Source organism: Pogoniulus pusillus, chromosome 11 (assembly GCF_015220805.1).
Source record: "Pogoniulus pusillus isolate bPogPus1 chromosome 11, bPogPus1.pri, whole genome shotgun sequence".
Classification (NCBI taxonomy): domain Eukaryota; kingdom Metazoa; phylum Chordata; class Aves; order Piciformes; family Lybiidae; genus Pogoniulus; species Pogoniulus pusillus.
The window spans coordinates 10,146,519-10,152,795 of NC_087274.1; positions in this window are offsets into that span (position 1 = coordinate 10,146,519).

Consider the following 6,277-nt stretch of genomic DNA (forward strand, 5'->3'; position numbering starts at 1 on the left):
CAGCTCTTAGAAACCACCTTGGTGTCCCCAGTGATGTTCCATGGGCTGGGAAAGGGAGGGAGGGGGGGATTTGATAGCTAAGACATGGCATGGGATGTGCTCCTGGTCTGCCTCCATGCCCCAGCCCTGGGAATGTCCATCTGCCCCACACCACTGGATGTGGAGGTCCACTGCTCCCTCTCCAGTGTGTGCTGGGGGAAGTGCAGCTCCCTGAGCCCAGTGCAGACTTGGCTCAGAGGTGCCACATCTCTGTCATGTGTCCATCTCCCACTGGCACCTGGTGACATCCAAAGGACAGACAGGAGGTTACTGCAAGGGACAGACAGGAATCCAGCTGCAAGGGGGAGATAAAAGAGGAGAACATTGCACAAATACCTGTTAAAAGCCAGCCCATGCAAGCTGAGGGTGAGGAGGATCCTCCGTTGTGTGCTGGGTAGCACAGAGCAAGGCCCCTCCAGAGGTTCCCAGCAGCTCCAAGGACACATCCCTTCTCCTCCATTATCTGCACTGAGATTAGAGCTTGGGGCTCCAGGCTCTGCTCTATGAACCACCCTCGCCAGTGCAGGGTTTTTGGTAGCTCCTTGCTCAGAGCAGAGCCCCTGGAGAAGAACAACAGGAAAAAATCATTCCAGGCCAGTGGGGCTGACACTGAGCAGGAGCTGGCCCTTCCTTCCGTGGCAGGCTCCTCTTCAGCTGTGCTGGCTGATATGGTTTATCTGAGCAGTGCTGAATGTAAACGCTGTCAGCGCCGGCTGGGATTAATTCCCGGGAGTTTGGCAGCCAGGAGATGAAACAACAGGAGCGGGGAGGGGGGGGGAAGTGCACATCTCAGACTGAAAAATCCTCCCAGCTAATTTACAGCCAGGTTTCACTTCTCCTAGGCACTTTTGAGAGAGAGCAGAGCCCAGGGCAGAGGAAGGATGGGGGAGAGGACCGGGAGGAAAAGGATGGCTCCCCTCTGGGACCCAGGGGATTGGGTTTGATTGGGAAGCCACATTTGCCCCAAGCACAGGAGCTGGCCCCATGGCGACCCAGAGAGTTTGGCCCCACTGCCAGGGCCTTGGAGGGTGTTTAGGATGTCCCAGTCCCTAGCCCAGCCAAATCACCCTCTGGTTTTGCAGGGCTCGTAGGGCAGAGGAAGCAGTGCTGAAAGCACCGAGGTGCTCCCAGGCACCTGAACCCTGACAGCTGGCACCATGCCCCAAAGAGGAGCTCCCTCTGCATCCCCTCCTCGATGCATGTTACTGGGGAGGGTGTGTGTGTGTGTGAAATTGCCCTCCCCACACCGACCAGCTCCAAGCTGGGGAGCAAACCACACATCCCCATGGGTTGGCACATTGAACACAGCTCTGCTGCTGGGAGGGGTCCTGCTCCCACGCCGACGGGACAACTGCTGCTGTTGATCACAAATCCTCTTGATGGACTGATGAGCCTGTTTGCTTTGAGGGAAAGCTGCAGAAAACTGCCCTCTTGCCTGCTGCTGTTTGTGTGTTGGGTCAGTTCTGAGGCTTATGTTCCAGACGGCTCCTGCCGCGTTGTGGTGGTTTACTACCCGAAGAGCAGAGGGATTTGTTTTGCAGATACTTTTCTAAGCAGCTGTGTGATTTGCATTTACTTTCTTTAGCTATTTCAGGAAATGTTTTCAATTGTTTTTGTTGCTTTCTTGGTAGAGGAAAAAATGGATGCTGCAGCCTCTGCTCAGCTGAACGCGGATCCGCTGAGCCCAGGTCCTGTGGCCCAAGCAGTGGCAGTGGGGAGGTGGGCAAGGCAGCAGGGATGCTCAGAGACAGAGACAGCTTCTCCTTCCAGCTCACCTGCCCGAGGACACTTGGCAGGCAGGAAGGCTCAGCCTCTTGCAGATCTGCTGTTCCAGCAGCAAACATTCCATTCAGCTCCACAAACCAGAGCCACCCCTGGAGAGGAGACAGCCACGGCTCAGCACCAGGGCAGCCCAGCATCTCCCAGCCCAGCCTGTGTGTACAAAGCAGGGCTTGGCAGAAGGAGCCACTGGGAAGGCTGGATAAATAGCAGTGGGTGAAGAAGATTGCTGCTCAAAGGTCATTGCTTCCTCTGCACCACTGTGAATTCTCCTGCTTCAATCCCTCCTCCTCTCCAGGGCATCATCCTCTTCCCCAGCCCCTCTCCCAGCAGCTCACACTGACTCCAGCCCTAGTACTGGGGGTCAAAGCAGCCTCCCCACCAAGCTAGGCTATTCCCAGCCTTGTAATCTGACTGGGCAGTCATACATCCTGAAAGGAAAATCCCCAAGGTTGGACCAGCATCCTAGGAGATTTGCCAAAGGGAGCAGGCACCTCCCAGCCTCCTGCCCTTTCCTGCTCCACTAAGTCACCCCAGAGCCCTCCCAGATGTGAATTCTTTGGGAAGGCAGTAAAAGAGAAGAACCCCCCCCAGAAAAACAAACTCCCACCAGCCTGCCTTTGATTGCATCTGATACTGGTTAATTTCTTACTGCTTTCCCACCACAGCCTGGGCGAGGAGGAAAGGAGGGCAGGAGGAACCAGAGGTTGATGAGGGTAAAAATACAGGTTTTGCACTAAGATCTGTGTCTGGAGGGGTGGCCTGGTCAGGATCTGAGGGTGGCAGTGCCTCTGAGGACAGGAGGGACAGTCCCCCAGCCCCTCAGGGTGTGTGCTTGGAGGTCAGCAGGAGTATCCCTGTGTTTGCAAAGCTGACAGAGCGTGGGGCAGCCACAGAGCGTGGCATGGGTGGGCAATGGGTGCTGCAGCCCATCCCCTTGATTGCTGGGGCAGCAGGGACAGGCAGGTGAGGACTCTGTGACAGTCTCTGTCACGCAGCCAGGTGGCATCGCTATCACCAGCGCTGTGGTATGGCAGGAAGGACTTGAGAGAGGCTTTTCCACCCACTCTGCCCTCACAGGACCAGACCTGCGTTCCCAGTTTGCCTCACAGGAAAAACTTGTCCCATCTTTGCATCAAGATGTGCATCAAGACCCAGGAGGTCCCAATGTGCCCCCCGTCCCTCAGGGGCTGGGCAGGGGTGGCCACCCTAACCCCTGGTGTGGCATCAGTGGGGACGGGGCAGTGGCGCACTGGATGCTGGCGAGATGGCTTGAGAGGGAAGGGAGGGCTTGAGCGGTGGCAGGGGCTGAGCATCCCCTGCTGCTGCTGGGTGCAGCTCCCAGCGCTGCTGAGCGTGGCCATGGCCTGGCCTCTGCCGTTCGCACCGGGAACGGCAGCGCTGCAGGCAGCCAGCTCCGACCCTGGGCTGGCACAGCGGGCACCTACCCACTACGAGGCTCTGCCGGCTGGCAGCGGCCCGGAGTATTGGTGGCACCAGGGACAGGCGTTTGTTTTACGCCCAGTGATAGACAGACAGACAGACAGGCAGGCAATGAATGAGAGTGGGGCCCTGGGGGTGTTCAAACTGGTGGGGAGGGCTGGGACAAGACATGCACCCTCCATGGAGGGCTTTCTGTCCCAGGCTGTATCCTGGGAGACTGGGGGATGAGGAGATGGTGGAGGGACAGGCTCCCAGGGAGAATGGGGGGGCACACAAACCCATCTGCCTATGTGTGGGAGCGACTCCAGAAAGTCCTGAGGATACCACCCCCAGGCAGGGGGCTCATAATGAGCCAGAAGAGGGGACTGAGACATTTTAGGAAGCAGATGGCATGTTGGAAAGACACCGAGACCTTGGGCTGAAGCCTCAGGATGGGACTGTGGGGTTTTAAACAACACAAGCCCAACAATGTTGTGAAAACCAGGATGTTTCACACCCAGGGATCCTCATGACAGTGCATCTGAAAAGTCCTGGCTCCATTAGCTCTCCTGCAGAGGGAATCTGAGCTCATGCCCCATATCAGAGCCCCATTAGCAGGGTCATCCTTGGGAGAAGCTCAGCTGTTCTGAAAGCAAATGCTCTCTTCCAAACTTACCTGAATTATCTGTGGGAAAAGTCCAAGGGAAAGCAGGCTGAACTTGCCTCTGAAAACCCTCTTTTAAATGTCCTGAGACCTTGGGTTTGGTTTCTAATGAAGCCTGATGCTGTTCAGACCCCCTGGTGCTGTTCAGACCTGGCAGCAGCCACCTCTTGACCTTTGGAGAGGATCTTGCCTGGCCCCAAGCTGCTGGGGATGGATCCCACCATGGAGAATATCATGCCATAACAGGGATGGATGGGCTGAGATGTCCCAGCCCTGTCCCAGAGCATCTGCTGAGATGTCCCAGCCCTAGTGCTGGCACATCGCAGTGGGAGCTCCCAGCAGGTCACCCACCGGCATGGCTGCAGGGTTCACCCTGCCTGGGACAGGCCTCTCAGTGCCAGAGTGCATGGTGTTGTGTCCCCTCCCTGCTTTCCTCTGGGGACAAAGCAGGCAGGACATTCCTGGCTGGGTCAGGCTGTGGGTTGGTTTGCACCACAGAGGGAAGTGCTCTGCAGAGCATCTCCCCAGCATGCTGACACAACATCCTGACGTTGCTGCCTTGGGGGTTTTGCAGTCATTTCTTTCACTTCCTTATTGCCCAATGCTCCATGAGGTTGGCACAGGTGGCAGACACTGTTCTCTCCTTCCTTCTGTGGGCCTATCCAGCCTGCATGGGGCCTTGCCTCCTCCACAGAAGGACACATCCCACAGGTATAGGTGTTGGAGCGAGATGCAGGTAGGGCCATGGCAGCAATGGTTTCATTGCCCATTGTTTGTCCCAGGCAAAGACAGGCTGATCCATCCCCTCCCAGACACAGGGATGTTGGTGCCTGGCATCTTGGCACAGGTATCTTCTTGCCACCATCCCCAGACTGCAGCTGGGGACACCCCCAACCTCACCCCTACCTCACCTCTGAGTCATGGGCAGGGAGCAGCGACCCGCCCCATGGCACTGCCCGCATTGGGGCATCCATGCCCAGCCACACATCCCAGCACCTGCTGGGCCCTCTCCTTTATCCACCTGCTTCAGAACACAACTTCAAAGGCTCTGGGAGGAACTGAAAGCTTCCTGTAAGGAAGCAGGAGCAGGTTTGCTGAACAAGAATCCACAGAGGTGGCAGGTGCAGGGACACTGCAAATGCGAGCTCCACACCCTGCTAGCCATTGGTGGATCCAAGCTGGACCCAAGCTGCAGCACCCAGGGACAGTTTTGGTACAGCAGGTGTGCTAATATAAAGGCAGTACAAATATTAATGAAGACTGAGGCAGTTACAGCCTGGTCTTGGCTGTGGGTTCAGTCTGAGCTCAGCTGAGACCCACAGCAAGTCATGGGCCAGGATTTATTCTGTGGCAAGCCCAGGATGCGTTTGCCATGCAAGCACCCCAGCAATGCACAGGCATGCCACAACCAGCCCATGAAGGTCCCTCCTCAGGCCCCCACTTCCTGGGGGTGCTGGCTTCCCATCTTCTCTGTAGGGACAGGAGGAAGCTGTAGGGGAGGCTGTTGTGAGTGAACAGAGACCCAGTGCTGGGGGTGGCGGCAGCTGGGGCAGTTCCCCTGGGTTCGGCTCTGCCTTGCCCTGGGTGAGTCACTGCTGCCGAAGCCAACACGACCAGCTCTGCGGCCACTGCCCGCTGCCCTGGCCACACAGTGTGCCACCCAGATCCAGCCCAGCCACCGTGCCAGCCTGCACCGTGCCAGACACAATGCTGGGCACACTGGGTCCCCACTGCATGGAAGTGAGACGAGGGGCCACACCCTGGGGCTTTAGTAGTGACCACTCTAACAGTGACTGGTTTGAATGCTGACTGGTCCTGGTAGTGACTGGTTCTAATGGTGGGCAGCTGTGATAGTGACCAGTCCTAGTAGTGACCAGTCCTAATAGTGATTAGTCTTAACTGTGATTGGTCCTAATGGTGCCCAGTCCAGAAAGCAATCAGACCCCAGTCCTAATGGTAATCAGTCTTAACAGTGACTGGTGCTAATTATCACCAGTCCTAATAGTGGACAGTCCTAGTAGTGGCTGGTCCTAATGGTGACTGGTGCCAGTAGTGACTGGTCTTCACAGGGGCCATCCTAACAGCCTGGTCTTAATGGTGACCAACCCAGATGGTGACTGGTCCTAGCAGCGCCCTGCTCCAGCAGTGCCCGGTGCCGGCAGTGCCTGCTCCCAGCTCCTCACTCTCGGTGCCCCAGGCGCAGCGGGCCGGAAGGGGCCGAAGGGCTCAGTCCCGGTGTGGTGGGTCTCTGTGACCGGCTGGGGACACACCGGACCACCCACGGGTGGCGCCACAGGCAGGCGCCGTACGGGGCGGTCCCGGGCGAAGGCACCGTCCCCTCGAGGCCCCGCCCCATTAAGCCCCGCCCAGTGC